At 40.7% G+C, this 22,409-nt stretch overlaps 1 long non-coding RNA gene across 1 annotated transcript; it reads right to left on the minus strand.

Moving 5' to 3' along the window:
* Positions 1-14,233: 14,233 nt before the first annotated feature.
* LOC110738425 lies at positions 14,234-19,395 on the minus strand. The gene is made up of 2 exons (XR_002514607.1): positions 16,557-19,395; positions 14,234-15,309 (listed from the first exon to the last, which is right to left on the minus strand). It is a non-coding gene; the product is annotated as an uncharacterized LOC110738425 (long non-coding RNA).
* Positions 19,396-22,409: the final 3,014 nt, after the last annotated feature.

Genomic DNA, 22,409 nt, shown 5'->3' on the forward strand with positions numbered 1-22,409 from the left:
TTGAGTCGAAATCTGGGATCGATGGCCAACATTAGTATAAATACAAGATTAAAACTAATTAAAACAAGATTCTAATCTAATTAGAAAGCAAAAACAAAATTTAAATCCATTTTAAATCACCTCAATTAATTATTAGTTACAATAATTAAAATGAGCGCGGCTCTGATACCGCTGTTGGGTTTCGTAGTGTTCGACACTACGCGGAAGTGAAACTCGCCCAAGACCCGCCCACTAATTAAAGCAACTAAACAAGCAATCACATAATTAACAACAAAAGAGAGAGAAGAAGAAAAGACATTCTTACCCTTGACGCGTGCTTCGCTCGTTTCACAGGCTCTAACTTGAAAGCTTAACCTCGCAAGTGCGAAGGCCTCCTACAGCTCGCACCCTCGACCCGACCCGAGCAGTCTTAATCCCGAAGGTTAGTCGAGACGTGACCAAATAAAACTAGAGTATTACCAACTCAAAGGTTTTCTCACTAATGATGAGATGCCTTATTGAGTTCAACTCAAGTCATTTTTCCTAAACCCAAATCTTGGGTATTTATAGGGAAAGGAGACTTGATCTCCCTTCTCCCATCAATGTGGGAGATTTGCATTTTTCCTTTATTTTTTTTAATCAAAAACAATATAAAATGCAAGACAATCTACAAGCTCCAAGTGTTACATGGAGGAAGAAGGTTGGTGGGGACCACCGGGGGGGGGGACCAAAACACCTTTCTCCCCAAGCCAAACACCAAGAAAATGGTCCCCTCCTTTGACTGGGCTTGACCACGCCACATCGCTGGCTGGCAGCCTGCCTTGGCTACCAACGCTGCCAGCTGGCGCTTAGCACCAAGGCTGGGCAGCCCAGCCAGCCAGCACACGCATGTGTTGCTGCTGCTGCTTGGTGCGTGCTGCTATGCGTGAGGCGTGAGCTGCCTGGTGCTGCTACGCTAGCACGCACGCACAGCCCAGCATGCATGGCACGCTGCTGCAATGATCGTGCTAGCAAGAGCGCTGCTGCTTATGCGTTGCGGGTGCGAAGGCTATGCGATGCCCAGCACGCATAGCCCATAGCACAAACACGCATAATGAGTTGCTGTGCGAGTGCTATGTGATACATTTCTTTCGGCTGGGTGCGTGGCCCAGCACACTAGCACGCTAGCATGCTTGCGGACATGTGCAACAGCCTTGGTAGCTTGCTCGGTCCAGCATGCAATGCATGATAGGCATGCGGCATGACTTGCGATGCGCATGGTAGCTTAAGGTAGCCTAGCACTCGCTTGGATAGGCCAATGCAAGGCTACGACCTAGCTCGAACTTGTCGCTTTCTTGATTTCTCGTCTCGTCGGATACTAAACTCGACTCGAGTTGCAACGCTCTGTTTCGACGCCCTAAGCTCGACATCTGACGTCTTTGTTCGTAATACTGTAATGAATCATCTAATCCTTCGGATTAATTTGTCGTCTCGGATCGGTTATTCTATTGGGGTGCGTCCCGAAGGGTTCAGTCAAGATTAAGCCGTAACATTAATTATACATTAATATTACTGATCGGAAGCGGCCTCCACCTAGGCATGCCGATCACTTGACCTCACTGAAGAATTAGCTTTCTAATAATTCTGAACCCTCTATCGGAATAATACACTTGTTGGAAGGACACCATTCCTTTCATAATCGAAGGTGGTAGTGGTGCAAATATCCTCTTTCGGGGAGCATTCGACCAGCTGAGGTTGGAGACTAAGCACTTGACTCCAGTATCCTTCCCGGTATCTAGATTCAATGGTTCTTCAACATATCTCGATGGGATGATTTCTCTTCCTGTCACCATTGGCAAGGGCCGAGAAAACCGGAACATCATGGCCGAGTTCTTGGTCGTGGACGTTCCGTCTGTGTACAACGTGATTATGGGGAGACCCCTCATTCACGAGATTCAAGGAGTTTTCTCGACGTACATACCATCAGATGATGATCTATGTTTTGGACAAGGGACACTTCGAAATAATTCATGGCATCCAAACGGAGGCCCGAATATGCAACCACCTCAAGCCATCAAAAACTCGCTGCGACGATCGGGATAATGAGGAAGAAAAAGAAAAAGACCGATGCACAAAAAAGCCTAAAGGCTTAAGTGGTTCGGCCTAAGGCACCCTAAGAAAAGAAAAAATTTAAGGGAAAGAAAAAGCTGGTCCATTATCTGAGCCGAAAGACTTAGAGAATCAACCAAAGTCTGGGAAGCCTGCTGATATTGACAGTAGGCCAGATCGTGGAGAGTCCAGTGCCAAAGCTATGAACTGGACAATCAGACTGAACCAATAGAGTTGATCGAAGGGGATACTGAAAAATGTGTCATCATCGGACTCAGACTTAATCCGAGCATCCGCGTTGAACTAGTTCAACTCCTTCGGGACATCAAAGATGTGTTCGCTTTCTCGGCAGCAGACATGCCTGCGATTGACCCAAATCTCATCTCTCACAAGCTTAATGTCGACCCAACGTGTCGACCAGTTAAGCAAAAGAAGCGGAATTACTTCGCAAATAAGAACCAAGACATCGCAACTGAGGTAAAAAAACTTCTCGATGCAGGTTTCATTGAACCTTGTCAATATCCAGAATGGTTGGCCAATGTGGTGATGGTTCAGAAGGCAAATGACACCTGGAGAATGTGCATTGATTTCAGGGATCTAAATAGGGTCTGTTCGAAGGAATTTTATCCCTTGCCGTGGATCGATCAGTTAGTAGACTCGACAAGTGGGCATGCCCTGCTTAGTTTCATGGATGCATTCTCAGGGTATTATCAAATCTTCATGCATCCCGACGACCGAGCAAAAACGACATTCGTTACAAGCGCTGTGCTATAAAATGATGCCCTTCGAATTGAAAAATGCGGGGGCAACATATCAAAGGCTGGTTGATCAGGTTTTTGCTAAGCAAAAAGGCCATAACATGGAAGTCTATATTGACGATTCTATCGTCAAAAGCAAAAAGGACCAAGACCATGTCACGGACATGGCCGAAACCTTTGCCACCCTAAGAAAGCATCAAATGAAGTTGAATCCGAAGCAGTGTGTCTTTGGCGTGAAGTCGGGCAAGTTCCTCGGATTCATGGTCAGCAAATGGGGGATTGATGCCAATCCCGCCAAAGTTCTGGCAGCTCTGGATCTTCCCGAGCCAAAAACAAAGAGGGATGTTTAGCACTTCACTAGCAGAACGGCTGCCCTGTCTAGGTTCATCTTTAGAGCCTCGGACAAAGGGTTGCCCTTCTTCAAAGCACTGAAACCCCCAAAATCAAAAGAGCTCATCTGGGAAGACGAGCAAAAACAAGCCTTTAAGAAACTCCGCGAGCATCTGGCTCAACTCCCAACACTGGCACGCCCAGCTGAAGGGGAAACGTTGTACTTATATGTGGCAGTTAACCCGGCTACTATAAGCGCGGTTTTGCTAAGGGAAGAAGGAAAAATTCAGCAACCGAACTCTTTCGTTAGTCACACTCTGACAGATGTTGAGACTCGCTACCCCCTAATTGAAAAAGTTGCATATGCAGTGGTGGTAGCCGCTCGGAAGCGAAGGCCCTATTTTTATTGCCATCAAATAGTGGTCTTAACTGATCAGCTGCTGGAAAAAGTCCTCCGCAAAGTTGAAAAATCTGGTAGGCTAGCAAAGTGGGCCTTCGAGCTCACCGAATTTTGCATCAGCTACCAGCTGAGAGCAGCCATCAAGGCCTACGCCTTAGCAGACTTCCTAGCCGAGTGTTCTTATCAAGAAACACTGGACGAGGAAAAGAAAGGGTGGACCTTTTTCACGGATGGATCCTCCACCGTGAATGGTTCGGGAGCCGGAGTAGTCATACCCTCTCCCGAAGGCAAGTCCTTTGAATTTCACTAAAATTCTCATTCAAAGCTTTAAATAATGAAGCCGAATATGAAGCAGCAGTCGCTGGCTTAGAGCTGTGCATAGCATTGGAAGCCGAGTATGTCTGTTTAAGACAGACTATCAGCTTTTTGCAAATCAGATCCGAGGTGAATATGAGGCCAAAGAGCCCTCAATGATAGCTTACCTTGCAAAGATCAAACAAGTCATTGCAAAGCTAAGAACTTTTGAAATTGAGCTGATCTCAAGGGGTCAAAACTCACAAGCCGACGTACTTTCTAAACTTGCAAGTTCAACTCTATTTGAGCTGAATCGATCTGTATATGTGGAAGTGCGCTGAGAAAGATGTGTGGATGAAGCACCTAACATATGCTGCGTGACATACGAGCCGAGCTGGATGGACCCCATCCTAGCTTACAAACTTCGGGGAGAATTTCCCCAAGAAAAGAACTTAGCCTCCAAACTGAAGAGAATCAGCTCAAGGTTCATCATCTTTAGAGGAGAGCTAGTGAAAAAGTCCTTCTCAGCCCCACTATTAAAATGTGTGGGACTAACAGATGCTGACTATATCCTTCGGGAAATTAATCTCGGCATTTGCGGAAACCACATCGGGGGAAGAGCCTTAGCCCATAAAGTATTGAGGGCATGGTATTATTGACCCACCATGGTCCTAGATGCTAAGGAGCTGGTCAGAAAATGCGAAAAATGTCGAAAATTCGCACCGGTCATCCATCAGCAAGCCCGAGATCTTTAGCCGATCTTAAATCCGTTTCCATTTGCTCAATGAGGACTGGATATCTTGGGGCCATTTCTCGATGCTCCGTATTAAAAAAGATGGCTAATAGTCGGCATAGACTGTTTCAGCAAATGGATCGAGGCTGAAGTAGCCTCGAACATCACTGAGCAAACTGTTAGGAAATTCATCTGGCAGAATATTATCACTCACTTCGGAATTCTGAAGGTCTTCATCTTCGATCATGGGAGGCAATTTGATAATTTTCCGCTAAGGCGGTATACTGATCAGTCTGCATCAAATTGGCATATTCTGCAGTTTGTCTCCCGCAGAGTAATGGTCAAGCCGAAGCTGCAAATAAAAAAATTCTCAACACTCTCAAGAAGAGAGTTAAAGATCAAAAGTCTAAGTGGATAGAGGAAATTCCAGGAACCCTCTGGTCACTTCGGATGACTGAAAAAGAAGCAACGGGACCTTTACCATTTAAATTGGTTTATGGATCCGAAGCCGTTCTTCCAGGGAAAATCGGCACTGAAAGTCTCCGGGTAAATCTTTTCTCGGCCGAGGAAAAAGATCAACTCATGAAAGAGTCCTCGATTTTCTTGACGAGGTCAGAGATTCAGCCCGAGACAGAATGGCTGCATATAAGCAAAAAATGAGCAAATTTTACAACCGAAGAGTCCATGCAAGACTTCTTAATATTGGGGATCTTGTCCTTCGAAATGCTGCTGTTGTGCAAAAGGCCGCATTCATGGGAACTCTAAGCAACTTGGGGATGGACCCTATGAAATTTATGATGAACTTCAGCCGGGAACATACCGACTTCGGCAATTGGATGGTACTAAGCTGAAGAATCACTGGAACACAGATGTACTTAAGAAATATCATGTGTAAAGACCTTTGGGGAAGAACTATCTATGTAAGTACACCTTTCTTATTAATGAAAGGCCTTTTAGCCACCATTTCTTTTAATTCAGCAAGTTTCTATTTTTTCTGTCTTCGAAGCTTTTTGAAAATATTCAAGGTTTTCCTCCGGTGCTGCCCGAAGTATTGCCTTATGAAGCATTGTATTTTGGAAAGCCGTAAAAACCTACCGAGACGAGGATAAATGATTTCACTCCCAAAGTATTGCCTAATGAAGCATTGTACTTCGGAAGAATAAGTTTGTCTAGGTAAAGAGGCCATAGACGTCTCTGAAACATTGCCTAAAAAAAAGGAACCATGATTGCAACCCCGAAGTATTGCCTAGTGAGGCCTTGTACTTCGGACGAATCAGTTCCAGGAACAGCGATTACACCCCCGTAGTATTGCCTAATGAAGCATTGTACTTCGGATGAATCAGTTCCTTGCCATTGTGTTACATATAGTCGTTCCCTCGTATGAATTATACGGATCAAGATAATATTGTTCTCGGAGTCTAAGACTTCTGAACAACGAAATTAGATCCTTCAAAAACAAAATAGAAGAGAAAATAAAAATGAGTAGAAACTTCAAAATCTGAATTATTACCAAAATTATGCCAAGGCAAAAGCCTCGGCTGTACCAAAAAAGTTAAAGCAAGCACCTCAAAAACCTGAAGATTACAACTTTAGATATCAAAGGGGGGGAAAGAGGCACTCAGCTAGACAGTTCCGAGCCGAAGCTTAGTACTTAGAAGAATTTTTGAGAAAATTCAGAGAAAAAGCTGAGTAGAATGAGCTAGGCAAAGAAAATGAAAGCAAAGTAGTGCACTCATAGCAAATCAAATATGCTCAGCTAAGCTGAAAAGGTTGAAGCATGTACTTTGGAAACCTGAAGATCACAACTTCAGATTTCTAAGAAGCCAAGGAGTCCTTAGCTAAAAATGATTCCAAGGTGAAGTTCAACACTTAGAAGAATTTTTAAGATATTCAAAGTAAAAACTAAGTAAAGAAAACGAGGCAATGGAAGAGAAAAGCAAAGCAAAGCTTCAATAAATTAAAAACTGAGGGTTTCAAAGTCAAGTAAAACCAAATCCTAAATCAGCATCTGCCCACGAGCGAAAACACAGTTGCTGAACAAAGTACAAATACTTAAAGTAAACAAAAATAAGTTTGTACAGCAAGCTGAAGCAAAAATCAAGGCAAAAGTAGATGCGGCAGAATTAGCAATTAAGCGCAGGTTGATCTGCATGACTCTGAAGATGACTGCCCGAATCCCTATGCTTTAGCATCAACTGAATCAGGCTGAGCAGTTGGGCCCTTAGAAGTTTCAGCTCCGCTGAAAAGGAGGTAGGATGAGGTTATTTCTTTTTAGATTCTTCAGCCTCCCTCTTAGCTTGGGCATCATCTTTGGCCAGACGGTCAAGGAAAGTAACCCTCAGCTTCATGAGCAATGTGCAGATTGGGGTGGTTGGGATCCATTGACCATTCTTCAGCTGCATTCCAGTTGATGCTCGGATTAGCACAAAAAGCCAGGCGTCGAGCTACTTTGAAGCCATTATCGAAACCCTCATCATACTGATCTTGGGTGTAGATTTTGACTTGCAACAACTTCTGGGCAGCCTACAGATCTGCCTTGGCCTTAGCAGCTTCATCCGTCTACACTTCAAGATGGCTCTGGATTCCATCCAGCTCAATCTTGGCCTTTGAAAGCTTTGAATCCTTGGCCTTTAGCTGGTCACTGAGCCGCTGAATCTCAGCCTCTAGCTCAGACTGCCTCTTCTTCGCTTTAGCCTCGGCCAGGGCGGCCTTCTCATTGAACTCCTTGGCCATCTTCAGCCGAGCTTCCGCCTCCTATTTCATCTTCTGCTCGATCCGAGCCTTGAAGATGGGAATATCAGCAGCCCCATACTCCTGGATCAAGGCTTAACCTTCATTAATCCAGGGAAGAATGGACTGTTCGATTTCTCGGCTGAAATTGCGAAAGCTAGCAGCCATTTCGTCCATTTGAGTTCGGCTCGCAGCAGATTCATCCTCAGCCTTCTAGCTTTTTAATTCAACAAGCCGAGCTCGACAACTTCAGCTCCTTGTTCATCCCCATAGCCATGACATGGTTATGAACGGCCTACAAGGTTCAAAAGTAAGTCAGCCGAAGAAAACAACTTAAGTGAAAAAACTTGAGTAAAGTAACTTAAGTAAAAAAGGAGAAGAAAAGAACTTAAGCAAAAAATTTTAAGTAAATGCAAGTTACCTGCATCAGAAGTCTCTGATTCTTAGCAAAAAGGGTCTGGCACCCTCATAAAGGGCTTAGACACCCCAGCAACGGCCCGAAGGGACCACACCTTCGCCTTTTCCAATTCGGAAAGACCAGACAGATCACCAAAGAACTCGATAGCTGAGGTTTGGTGAGAGAGGATACTGTTCCTAACAGCATCCGGAACAGTCGATAGCGGGGCAAACTTCAACCCCATCTCCCAAGACTGGATGGTCCTGAAAGAGTTTCCTGTTGAAATCTTGAGGCCTCCTATCCAGTATCTGCACGTCATCATCCTCAAGCTAGACGATCAGAGCTTCAGACTCTTTCCGAACATCATCATCAAAAGGTTCGGCTACGTGCCAAAGAGATGAAGATGGATCTAAGCTTGGGGGTCCTCTGCTGAACCTCCTCATCCCGAATCTTGGGCGGAGGAGGAGTCTTCTCTTTAGCCACCTCGGCCTGGTCCTCATCCAGCCGAAGTCTTTTTTGCAGCAGGCTCGGAAAACTGCCCCGGATTTATGACAACTCTTATTTTACTCTATCCAACCATTTCCTCGGCTGAAGACTCGTCTGAAGAGGATGATTTGTTAGCTGGCTCTCCTCTGTCCTCTTCTTCTTCGTTAGACTGCAGTAGAAGAGACAAGGGGGCTAAGAGAAATATCAGCATAAAAAAAAATGACAACGCCAAGCCGAAGCTCAGTACTTAGAAATTTTCTGAAAGAATTCAAAGAAAAAGCTAAGTAAAAAGAGCAAGGCAGGGAGAAAAAAAAAAGAGGAAAAAGATTGAGACTCACTGAAGTCTTCAACAATTGTTTGTCTTCTGCGCTAAGTACTTGAGGTTCAGCAACAAAAGTTGACGGCTTAGCACTTTGTTCGGACAACTCAGCAAAGTATCCGGCCCTCATAGTAGCAGCAGCGGCAGCAACTTGCTCCTTGGGTCCTAAGAGGTAGAAAGGATCCCTCTTCAAAAACCAGGATTTCTGCCTTAAATACACGACAGACTTGACTATCACAATCGTAGATGGGCGTAGAGAAGGAGCCCGAGCCGAAGGATCAGTAATGGCAGGGGCGTTCCTCGTCACACGCCTAGCAGAGTTGATGCCGAGCTTGCTATAGTCAATGCTGCAGTTCCCTTCGTGTAGCACTGAAAAACCAAAAACAAAAGGTTAATCAGCATGAAAGAACACAATCATAGAAGTAGAATGAAAAATAAAAGAAAAAAAAAAGCCTTCGGCCCCAGCCGAACTCCTTACCATCCTGGTACTTTTGGCTGAGGCCGATAGAAGCGAGCATCTTCTCTTGGAAGATCTAATGGTAGTAGGACAACCAAGTCTCTAGCACTTGGGCCATTCGGCCAGTGCCCCCCAGATTTCTCTTTTTGCCGAAAAGGGTCAACAACTCCTCCTTGGCATTAAACTCATCCGGACTAATTGCATTAATCCGAGGGTCTGACATGCTCAGATACCTCGGTCCCCCATAATAGTTCGGGTGACCCTCCTCAGCGGGGAACCGAATCCAGATCCATTGGGCTTGCCAGTGATGTATCGTTTGGCCAGGTGGTAAGATACCCCCTTTGGGTCTCAATTTGCCACCACCCAGCGCCATGACGCTCGTTTGGTTGCTGGTTTGGCATCAGTTTGTGAAGTTTCGGAAAACGTGGATGCTTGGCTCAAATCCGTAGAACAGAAACACCCAAAGGAATGTCATTACTCTTCGGATGCTGGCTAGGGTCAACTGGCTTAAGGAGATGTTGTCAAGGCACTCTCATTGACCCACCAGTCATATAGAGCGGCGTTCATCAGCCTAAAGTTTTCAGGGGGTTATCCCACTCTGTAGCTCCTGCTGGCAGCGGCCGAGGCTAAGTCGCCGAACCACTGCTGGAGGTGCTAGCCTCTTCCGAGCCTCGGAAAGGCACTGACGCTATTGGTATCGCGGCAATGGGTGCCTCGCCTGAAGAAGCCATAGTTTCCGTTCTAGGGCGACGAATTCGGTTGCTTAACGGCGGCATCTGCCTAAGTGGCCGATTGCGGGCCGAGAGCCCAATTGAGGAACTTCCTCTTTCTCGTCAGCGACTACTGGACTTTTGCCTCGGTCTTGAGCCATTTTTTGTGAGAAATTGAAAATTCGAGAAAAAGGGGAATGCTTTAAAATAAAAGAAATCCGAACAAGTTTCGGAGAAAATTACCTTTATCAGAATCGGAATTCGCCAACCTACAAGCTTGGAGCAACGAACTTTGGCTTTAGGTTGAGGAATGCAGAGAATAAGTGAAAAAAGGAAATCGGGTTTGCAAAGGTGTTAGCGAAAAGCAGAAGCGAATTTGCGAAGAAGTGAGGAGAGATAGTGGGATGAGTGGTTTAAATAGATTTCTAGAATCAATAATTCCGGGAGTTCACACCACTAAACCCACTAACTCCACTTAAATTCAACCGTTAAACGCCTTTCCAAATTAACTACCCACTAAACCTTCCACCTCCCGATTTATTCTCCCTAAACGGCAGTTACTACGATAATAACTACCTAAATTCCAAATTCAAATTACAATATTTGTTTCCCTCCATTTTGCAAGTCCAAACCCGACCCGTCATCCTTCCGAATCGAGTCTAGAGGGCAAGTTGTTTGGGTCCAATTCAGTCATCCAATTGGGCCAATCCAAATGATTTAATTACAAAAGCCCAAAGGAAAGGTTCAACTCTCCAATACATGCCAAGTCAGTCAAGCCTAGTCAGCATAGCAAGCCCATCTAACTTGCGGCCCAGTTCACCCATTGAGCAAGGTATAAAAGCCTTTAATTGTCTCTCGTACGTCATTCAATACAAGCCTCAATTAATTAATTCTCTTGCTTAACTTTCTCTCTCAATACACTGAACTGACTTTAGCATTTGAGGGGCCTTCCTCGGCAAAACCCCCGAGGCTAGTTTACGTGTGTATACTGTGCAATAAATCCTCGGTATAGTCTCCACTTGGACCGAGATCAGTCTTCTCCCGCCGAAAAAGGGCCTGCCGAAGGTCCTATTGTTTTCATACCGAAATAGTGTCGATATCACTTCCGATAGTGAAAGATGGACCAGTGAAGGCATCAGGGACGCATTTCTCAATCTAATGCATAGTGTTCCTCGGAATGTTTATGACTGTTATCCAACTTTTCCAATGTTTAATATGTCCATTAAGATAATGGTATGGAATGTGCAAGGTGTAGGAAGAAAACTAGCAGCTATTAGAGAATTGATAAGGATTAATGATCCAAATATTATGGCTCTTCTGGTGAACACACATTAGTGGTGATCAATCACAAAAATTGTGTGATCGTATTTTTTCAGGGCATACTAGAGTGGATGCGTAGGGTTTTAGTGGAGGCATATGGCTTTTTTTGGAGAGAGGAGATTATCGAAGTTACTGTTTTAGATAATCACTAACAACATATAACAGTTGAAATTAAGAAAAGAGAGCAAGATCCATGGGTTTTTTAGCTATCTATGCTAGCCCCGATTCGACCCTAAGGAAAGATCTTTGGAGGGAGTTGGATAATCTTTGAAGATCAATCACAGGTCCGTGGCTTCTTGTAGGAGATTTCAATGATACCCTAAGCTTATCTGAGAGAATTGGCTTTGGGGGTTCGGAAATGGAGGGACAATGTAAAGAATTTTTTGATTGGTAATTCTAATCACCTAATTGATCTTGGTTGCTCGGGACCTATGCACACTTGGAGTAGAGGTTTATCTTCTACAACTCATAAGGAAACAAGATTAGATAGATGATATGAAAGTTGGAGATTGAGATTCGATGAGGGAGTAGTCCAAAACCTGACAAAAATTACCTCGGATCATTGCTCCCTTCTCCTTAATACCAATGGCTTTTCTCCTTTGCCTAGGGCTATCAATCCCTTTCGCTTTCAAGCGGCTTAGATTAAGCATGTGAATTTTGAGCATTATGTGTCTTCGAGTTGGGATAATAATATTGAGTTGATCCCGTTCTTAAAGGTCTTCGCAGATAAATTGAATGATTGGAACAAAAATCATTTTCATAACATCTTTCGGAAGAAATCGGAAATCTGGGCTAGGTTGGAAGGAATCCAGAAAGCAATGGCAAACGGAGCTCCCCTTCATTTTCTTAAACTCGAGGATGCACTCAAGAAGTAGATGGATATTCTTGATCAAGAGGAAATCTTATTGTAGGTGTTTGAAGCGCTCCTACTTAAGCATTTTGTGAATATGCTTGGCACTCTTAGGAAGCGGGATTTGACATATACCATTAGGGACACAATTAGGGAAAAAGCAAAGTAAAGAGCCGCCAACAAGTTTGTAAGGAACTTGTAAATCGTTCACAGATCATTATAAGGCAACCACGAATAAGGGACAATGATAGGCAACAACGATTGACCCGTGAAGGTTACACTACATTCATAATCCATGAGATTACTAACTCCATATGGTTCGGAACCACGAAAGGAGGATTAGGGATGATGGTACGAAGTGAGTCATGGAGTCACATTCGGCCGTATTGGCCTCTACTCGATTCTTATTGCGAAAAGTATTCCTATAATCTCAAAGGCATGGAAACAATGATTCAATTTGCTCCAAACTATTATTAAGCTAAATTGGTTGAATGTTAATGCAACATCTAGTTCTAAAATATTTGTGACCACTTGATTAAATAACTAGATTAAAAAGGAACCTAAACCGGTCGTTCAAATTATCTTGTTAGGCGTTAAATTTAATTACATATTCCCATCAAACATGCAATATGGTGATCAATAAATATAATAAATCAACATTGGAAGCAATTTAACAATAGATCTAACAATTAATATATGACAAACATAATAAAAATCGTTAGAAATATAATAATAACAAAAGAAACATGATTCCTTACATTGATTGCGTTTGCTTGCAACTATAAAACAATAAACGCGTTATTAACGTCAACGAAAATACATAAACAATAATGGAAATTAAATTAAATTAAACTAGAGTTGATTTCGGGCCAAATCCTCAAGCAGTTCTACCTTTCACGCCTTGGTTTAAGCGTAGAGTTGCGGATAAATTACGGACTCCGGGGAGTGCTTAAAGGATGTATTGTGGAAGAATAAGGTAGGCTAGTGTTTAGGCTAGAGCATAAGAGAGAGAGAGGATAATTTGGTGCCCCGTGATTGAGAAATCAGCCTCGTATTTATACAGGAAATGAACAGGGTGATGCACGAAACCCTAGAAATGAAATGCGCCGTGGAGAAACCCTAGGAAACTGCCATGACACGGTAAAAATTGTCGTGAAACGGCATGAGTTGTCGTGACACGGCAGGAATTGCCGTGGCGCGACATTTCTACCGTGACACGACAATTCTGTTTTCCATAATTTTGTCTTGATTCATTATTATATTTTACTTAAGTATTAAGCACGTGATAATTAGGCGCCGTTTTAGCTATTCCGGACTTATTTTAGGCTTAGGGTTTTATTATTTATTAATCGGGCTTAATTAATAAACAACACGAAATGAATTAAAAAGTGTTTGGGCTGAAATGTGAGTTGGACTGTGTTTGACTAAATGTTTGGACTGATCTGTTAACTGATTTTTTGAATGTGTTTAATTGAATAGGAATTTTAAGCACTCCTGAGATTATATACTCGACCTGACCAATAATGGCGGTGAAAGGTTGTTCATCATCGGGTTTGGTTTTGGGGAGACATTTTTAGGTGTCTACACTTATGGTTTCAAACATCACAAGCAGAGGCTATTTGTAATGAGGATTGAAATACTCGGTTCCTTCACCTTTCCACTATCATTCGTAGAAGAAGGAATTGGATCGAGACATTGCAAGATAATGAGGGCAAATGGATTCCAGATCATTAGGATGTTAAAGCCTTAGTTGTAGAGTATTGGTATAATCTATTTACTGAAGAAAACAATGGTCAGGTTGTTTCAAATTTATTGCTTGATTATTTCCCTCAAGTCAATGTAGTGGATTGGGAAGTCTTGAACATGCCATTTGCAAAATTCTGGTAGTATTACGGAGTATGGACCCTTATAAAGCCCATGGGACAAACGGTTTTCGGCCCTACTTTTATCAGAAATTTAGGGCTAATGTAAGCCCTAGTGTACTCAAAGTAGTCCATGATATTCTTGTGGGAAAAAGTTTTCAAGAAAGCTTAACTGAAGCTTTCCTTGTGCTTATTCCGAAAACTGATGTTCCTCAAAGTGCCAAGGATTTTAGACCAATAAAGCTATGTAACATAATGATGCGGTGTCGTAATGCACACAAATTAATAATAATTACCCTAAGACTACTAACTTGTAATTAGTGGAAGTAGGGGTTGATCCCACGAAGAATATGCTTGAGAATAACAAAGAATAAGATCCAAAACACTTAACTAAGACTCAAAACAGTAAAAGAATGATTGGGGGAGTTTAAGGATAAGGAACAACTAACAACTAAATCTAACTAGGAACTTATACTAAAAAGAACAAGAACAGAAAAGGAACTTGAGATACTCAGCAACTATACATAGAAATCAACCATGAAAATGTATAATCCGGACATAATACTTAACCCTTTAGAATAGCTTAACTTATGGAACAAGTTCCTCTGTTTCCCCTTACTAATGGTTAGATCCCGTACAACTTTCACTAACCTTAACCAACAGATAACCCCTATAATACGAGCAAGAAATTTAACCTGATGATAGCATTGAGAACTAGGAAACCATCAAGCCAAGACAACCACAACACTCCGGAACTTACGTGATTTAGCCTCGATCAAGAATTACTTTTCAATGAATAGAGTGGAAAGTCCTCCTCAACAATTGTTTGCTACTTCATTAATGTTCCCAAGCAATTACGGACTTAGTAGTATTAATTAGAAAAAGAAACCAGACCCAAAAAAATAGTTGTACACTTACTTATAAGAAATCATCATTCGTATGAACAAAACAATAATTCAAGAATACTCTAAAGCATTAATCATTAAAACCGACAATACTCGTATCAAATACTCATTACATGGATTCAAACTATTAGTTACTGAACATAACAAGCTAAGGACTCATAACACAAAGATAAGAAATGAAAACGAAACAAGAACCCATCAAGTTCCTCAGATTCGGATCTGAGTTCCTCTAAGGTTGCTCCGAGTTCCTCTACTGCAATGTATCACAGACAGTGACGAATGACTCCTAACCCTTGAGGGGTTTTGGAGTGAGGTCTCCCCTCTCTCATGTCTCATCTTTTCTCTCTAATTTTGTGGCTTTAAATAGGCTAAGAGATAAGTGGGAATCTTTGAAAGATAAGGAAAGTAATTAGATAAGATTGTTAAAATATATCTCTTTCCATACCTAACCAATTGATAAGATCTTCTCTTTAATCAAATATATCTTTTCCAATTGCTGTAGATCTTGTAAATTATTCCCTAAGACTTCCGAAATTTGTGGATTCAATGAACGTAGACGAACAAAGCGTGCCTAGCAAGCTCTTTTTATCTCCGTCAGTTTCTCAAGTTCCTCCGAAGGAACTTCGATTTGTGTTCCACATTTACTCCTTTATTTGGTTCATCTCTTTATGTTCCAAAATTCTTCAATAACCTATAAAAACACAAAAAAGAGAAATAAGCCACGAAATATCAAAAACCTAAATAAAGACAATAAAATGCTAAAGGAACTAACCTAAAATCTAAGGAACATATATATAAAATAGTGTTAGAAATGACACTCATCAAATTCCCCCACACTTAGATCTTTGATCGTCCTCGAGCAAAGCACTCATACAAAAGAAAACAATCTATATGTCACCGAACCTCTCTTGCATGACATGGACTCACAAGTACTCAACAATAAATTAAAACAGAACTTTGTTAGATTAGCAAGCTTTTTCATATGACGAACACAAAGATTAATTGTTAGATTAGCAAGCTATGCATAAAACTTCCTCTCATTCTCTAGAAATTTCAAAAAACATAACACAATCAACTTATAAGCAATTTAGGTGCTCAATTGCAAGTGTATTGGCTCGTTGAATTAGGTTAGTCAAGTTGGACCATTATAGTCTTTCAGTTTATTCCTTGGTGCTTTCTTGTACAAGAGGCACTTACCTAAGTACATGGGTCGTTCCTTTCATATGTCATTGCAATTGCCACCCATTGATCTCAAAGGAGTACTCGATACTTTACTTTTTGCCATATGCTTTTGAGGCTTTTTAATTTGCTTTTCCTTAGTTCCTTTATCTCAGGAACTGATCAAAAATCTCTCTTTTTATTCTTTTTAAAATGGTTCAAATTCCTCACATTTGGGATTACTAATCCACTTTTCATTTTTATTTTCTTTTAAAACTTTTTCCCACGTTTCTTCCACAAAGTCAAGTAATTCTCCAGTAATCAAGAGCACTGAAAATTCACCATAGAAAACACCAAGTACTAATTAGGTGGATTAAATAAGCAAAGGTCCTTCCCAACATTACCACATCTTAAGCCAACAAAGTAGTGTTCCAAACTGTTTACAAGTCAAATTTCAAACACTTGTCACAATTGCTAGAGACGAAAATCTTTTGTGCATAACTTCAAAAACATCATTTTTTTTTCTGTTTCACTCTTTCTCAAAAATTAATTAGATTAGAATTTACAGTCTTTCCCAAGAGTTAGTCTTTCCAAGAAGTTAAGAGGTGGTATCCTAGAAACACATATGCTCTCATCATGTTCCTCTCCCCCACTTAAACTCTACATTGTCCTCAATGTAGGAACTTGGCATGCGATAAAGAAACAAAAACAAGAAAACATGAATTTATTGAACAACTAAATAACAATAAAAGATAGGGAAAAGAAACATCCTTAGGTTACCTCCCAAGCAGCGCCCTTAGTTTAAGTCATAGGCTTGACCATTCATCTTGATCCAATCAAACTCCAGCTCCTTGATAAGCAGCTTCAGCTAAGGCCATCTCTTTAGATATAAGTGGCCAATGGAACTTCAGATTACAAACCTGCAAAATTTTCATCTTCACACGAGGTATGTAATCCACATCATATTTAGCATGCAACTTCTCATTTCATTCAGTTTTATCATAAAAAGGTTCCATACTAATCCACTCATCCATTGTTTCACAAAAAGAAAAGTAAGGAACACACGGAACAACATTAGACTCAACTAAACCAACAACATGCTCATATGACCAAATAGACTCTAACGTACATGGAATCATAGGTAAAGAAGGAACATGTATAATAGGCATTGAAACTTCGTCCTCAAATAAATCATACGACTTGCCATCAAACAAGGAACAATCAATATCACAATTTCCATTTGAGTTATCAAGTTCCTCGTCAGATAACTCTACAAAAGAATCATGCATTACAGAATTGTTGACTTTAATTTCAGTTTCCATAACTTCCTCATAGTAGTTAAGTGACTCAACCTCAATAAGTTCCTCTTCCTTTTCCCCCACACTTGGTGTGTTCCCACTAGGATCATTAGGAATCAAGGTAGTTTCATTAAAATTATCGGTTCCTAAGTCACTTATAAGAGTAGCTAATTGTCCAATCGTATTTTCTAAGGATTCTAACTGCGCATTAGTATCCCTTCCAAATTGTTTTACAAGATTTGAGATGGAAGAATTAGAAACTTCATCATGCATTGGGTCATAAGTGTATGAAGAATCAAAATTAGAGGAGAAACTTGGTGGAAAATCATAAATAAATGCAAATGAAGGATGCTCATATGAATATGCCAAAGATGAATCATAATTATAATAATTCACTTCCTGTAAACCATAAGTTCCTCCGTATAAGTTAGAACATTATTGAGTTCCTGCATATAAATTATCATTAGTTACCAAAGGAACTTGATCTACAAACTTTTCTTATTTCCTTCCAGTTCTTTAAGGCTTTGAATTTCTTTAAGTCTTGCAAGGACATTAGATATAGCCATATATCCAGCCTCTAAAGTTTCCTCGTCATCTTCATCTTCATTAATTTGCGAATTTAAGTTTCTCGCCATCTCTAGGAGTTCCTGTTCTTCATCTAGCAACGAATCCATGTTACTTTGACCTTAAAAAAAAATGAAACAAGAAGGATCAAATTCTTAAATTAAATAGCAAAATAATCACATTCCCCAACAACGGCGCCAATTTTGATCCGGTGCCGAAACACACACAAATTATTAATAATTACCCTAAGACTACTAACTTGTAATTAGTGGAAGTAGGGTCAATCCCACAAATAATATGCTTGCAAATACCTAAGAATAAGATCCAAAACACTTAAATAAGACTCACAACAGTAAAAGAACAATTGGGGGAACTTTAAGAATAAGGAACAACTAACAACTAAATCTAACTAGGAACTTATAATAAGAAGAACAAGAATAGAAAAGGAACTTGAGATACTCAGCAACTATACATAGAAATCCACCATGCAAATGTATAATCCCGGACATAATCCTTAACCCTTTAGAAAAGCTTGACTTATGGAACAAGTTCCTCTGTTTTCCCTTATTAATGGTTAGATCCTGTACGACTTTCACTAACCCTAACCATAACCCCTATAATACGAGCAAGAAATTTAACCTGATGATAACACTGAGAACTAGGAAAACATCAAGCCAAGACAACCACAACACTCCGGAACTTACGTGATTTAGCCTCGATCAAGAATTACTTTTCAATGAATAGAGTGGAACGTCCTCCTCAACAATTGTTTGCTACTTCATTAATGTTCCCAAGAAATTACGGACTTAGTAGTATTAATTAGCAAAAGAAACCAGACCTAAAAAAAATAGTTGTACACCTACTTATAAGAAATTATCATTTGTACAAAACAATAATTCAAGTATACTCCAAAGCATTAATCTTTAAAACCGACAATACTCGTCTCAAATACTCAGTACATGGCTTCAAACTATTAGTTACTAAACATAACAAGCTAAGGACTCATAACACAAAGATAAGAAAAGAAATCAAAACAAGAACCCATCAAGTTCCTCAGATTCGGATCTGAGTTCCTCTAAGTTTGCTCCTAGTTCCTCCGCTGCAATGTATCACAAACAGCAAAAAACGACTCCTAACCCTTGAGGGGTTTTAAAGTGAGGTCTACCCTTTCTCACGTCTCTTCTTTTCTCTCTAATTTCGTGGCTTTAAATAGGCTAAGAGATAATTGGGAATCTTTGAAAGATACAGAAAGTAATTAGATAAGATTGTGAAAATATATCTCTTTGCATATCTTAACCAATTGATAAGATCTTCTCTTTAACCAAATATATCTTTTCCAACTGCTATAGATATTGTAAATTATTTCCCAAGACTTCCTAATTCGTGGATTCAATGAACCTAGATGAATAAAGCGTGCCCAACAAGCTCTTTTCATCTTCGTCGGTTTCTCAAGTGCCTCCGAAGGAACTTCCATTTGCGTTCCACATTGGCTCCTTTATTTGGTTCATCTTTTTATGTTCCAAAATGCCCCAATAATCTTTAAAAACACAAAAAAAAAGAAATAAGCCACAAAATATCAAAAACCTAAACAAAGACACTAAAATGCTAAAGGAACTAACCTAAAATCTAAGGAACATATATATAAAATAGTGTCGGAAATGACCCCACTCATCACATAACCTATAAAATTGTGACGAAAGTTCTTTTGAATAGGCTTTAACTGTTCCTTCCAGCGCTTATCTCTCCGACTCAATATAGTTTCGTTCCAAGAAGGCAAGTCACGGACAATATAATATTTGGTTAAGAAATGTTGCATGCAATGAGATGGAAACAAGGCAAAGTAGGATATATGGCTGTCAAGATTGATTTTGACTAGGCTTACGACAGGCTTAAGTGGTCTTTTATCCGTGACTCGCTTTTGGAGCTACGACTGCCTCAGAAAATGGTGGATATTGTCATGCTTTGTTTGAATTCGGCTAAACTGAGTATTCTTTAGAATGGGGAGCCAACATAATTTTTTACCCTCTCACGTGGTATTCGACAAGGCATTCTGCTATCTTGGTACTTATTTGTTATTTGTATGGAGCGTTTAGCACATCTCATTGATTGAGAATGCAGAGTTGGACTTTGGAAACCTGTGAAAGTTAGCCCTTATGGTCCCACAATTTCAAACTTTGCTTTTGCGGACGAACTTATACGTTTGTGAAGCAAGTCTTGACCAATTCCAATTAATGAAAAAGTGCATAGATGACTTCTGCCAAGCTTTGGAAGCAAAGTTAGTGTGGCTAACAGTAGAGTTTATTTCTCTAATAGCACTAACAATCGAACAAGAGAGGAAATCTGTCAAGAGCTAGGAGTGGAAGATATAGATGACTTTGGGAATTACCTGGAGGTCCCAACTATTAATGGTCGTGTGACAAATGTGTTGGGTTTTGCGGTGTCCAACATCATGCGCAAGGGAAACCCGCCCAAAGATCCGTGCATAAATTAAAGCGACTAAACATGCATGCAATTTAAAGAATAAACACAAAATCTATTTATAAGGAGAGAGAAAGAGGAAAAGATGATCATACCCTTAACGCGTGATTTCCACTTAGCACGAACGGGAACTCACGAATGGAGAAAGAGCCTCAAGCGCGACCCCCTCCAACGTAGTCCCCACGCGCCCAAAGTTGGCTAATATTATCGGCTATGGTAACATTAACACTACTAAGAAGAGGATCTTTTTTATTAGATTTTCTCAATGGATATGCCTTTTATAGAGTTCAAATCTTATAAAGAATTCCCAAGGGAGGCCTTTGGTATTTATAGGAGAAACATCTCCATCCCCTTTGATTTCCAATCAATGTGGGACTTTTGCAAAGTTGAGAAAAGCTAGTATTTAATTTAATTCTAAAATAAATTAAATAGCTAAAACAAATAGTCAAGCAACAAGTGGCAATCACATGGGAGTGGTTAGGTGAGGACCATAAGGAGGACCACATGGTCTCCTTGCTCCCCAAGCCAAAACCTCCACCAATCACAATTATACATGACCGGTCAAGGCCTTGGGCAAAAAGGCATGCCAAGGTGGCAGCCTTGTGCCTCGGCTGGGCCTGCTAGCCGCAGCAAGCCCATGTGGGCGTTGATCGCTGCTGGCTAGTGGGCTGGCCTGATGCGTCAGTGCGCTAGCATGCTGCTAACTTCAGCGCTGCTGCTTGCTGCTTGTGTGAGCTCGCTTGCAGGCTTATACTAGCAGCGCTGCCAGCCTCATAAGTATGCTCGCACATCAGCGATGCTTGCCCAGCATGGCCAGCATGCCTAGCTTGCTCGGCTGCTTGGCCATGCGATGGCCTAGCTCCCACGAGGCTACGGCTCGGGGTTTTGACTTGTGACATGTTGCTTGACTTATTTGCTCGTCTCGTCGATTCTTAGATTCGACGTTTGATGTTCAGCTTCGACGCTCTAAGCTCGAAATCCAACGTCGGTGTACGTATCCTCTTGTTTGACGTATTAAGGCCTTTGGCTTAATTCGTCGCCTTAGTTTGCTTGCACGCTTGGGTGTGACCCGTCGGGTTCAGTCAAAATAAAGCTGTGAGATTAATAAAATTAATCTCACTGATCGGAGATGGCCTCTAGCCCGACTTTTCGATCACTTGACTTCATTGAATAATTAACTCTGTAATTGATTCTGAACAATCTATTGGAATAATACACTTGTTCGAAGGACATCATTCATTTCAATCTCCCACTTATCCTTCTGGACAAGTGTGCTGTTTGTGTATAACTTGTTTCCTATGTCAGTTAATGCCTTTTCATGAACTATAAGGTAAGATTCTTCGTCATCCTTATTATGTCTAGAAGTGTTTCTTGATTTCTGAGTTTGACTGTTAATAAATAGATGATTTCTAAAATTCATCTGAGCACGACCATGCGTTTTCACAGTCCCGCTCTTCGAGAGGCCTTGTAAACAACAAAGACATGTTCCCTGTTGTCAATAGGGGGACATTCCCAGTCTTGCATTGTCAGCTTCTCTTACTAAGAGGCCCAAGCCGCCCTAGTGTTGCCGTTATAATCCCCTTGTACGGCAGTCATTTGACAACATCAAAACGGACTAGTACTTAAACAAGAGAACTTACAATACTCATGGTTGAGGGAAGAGGTTCTAATAGCCATAATGAGTAATATACTTATGACGATTGTTAAATCTCTTAAAGTATTCTCATAAGTCAATCCGGTATAGTTCCAAACTAATACCTGTGCAAATGATTTATGATAATCTTATCTTTATAGCACAAGAAACGGTGTTATGAATCATACTACACACTAATCTCTCACGGTCATTAGTCGTCCAACTTTTTAATGACCTCGAATAAGGATAATTTCAATATGATATTTAATGTTCACTTAATAGGTGTTTCTTTATCCAAGACTTGTCTTGATACCCTATTTTGAATATCGTCATTTCGAATGGACTCATAAATTAATTCTAAACCATAATTAAATAGTTTTGTGGAATAATTAGTAAATTTCAATAATTCCACTATGAAACTTTCCAATGTTTCATCTTTTGATAAATGGTTTTCCCAAATGGTTTTAGAGTAATACTCTTTACAAAACATTTATAGAAATCACACCCATATATAATATGCTTGATTTCTTTTATGCAATTGTGAATGTTGTGGTTCACTTATTGCATAGGTTTAGTTATGATTACTTTGCAAAGCTTAGCATCTTCATTATCAAACACTTTCATAATAAGATGATAAAATTTTGAGTGTGTTATAGATTA

Source organism: Chenopodium quinoa, unplaced genomic scaffold, assembly GCF_001683475.1.
Source record: "Chenopodium quinoa cultivar QQ74 unplaced genomic scaffold, ASM168347v1, whole genome shotgun sequence".
NCBI lineage: Eukaryota > Viridiplantae > Streptophyta > Magnoliopsida > Caryophyllales > Amaranthaceae > Chenopodium > Chenopodium quinoa.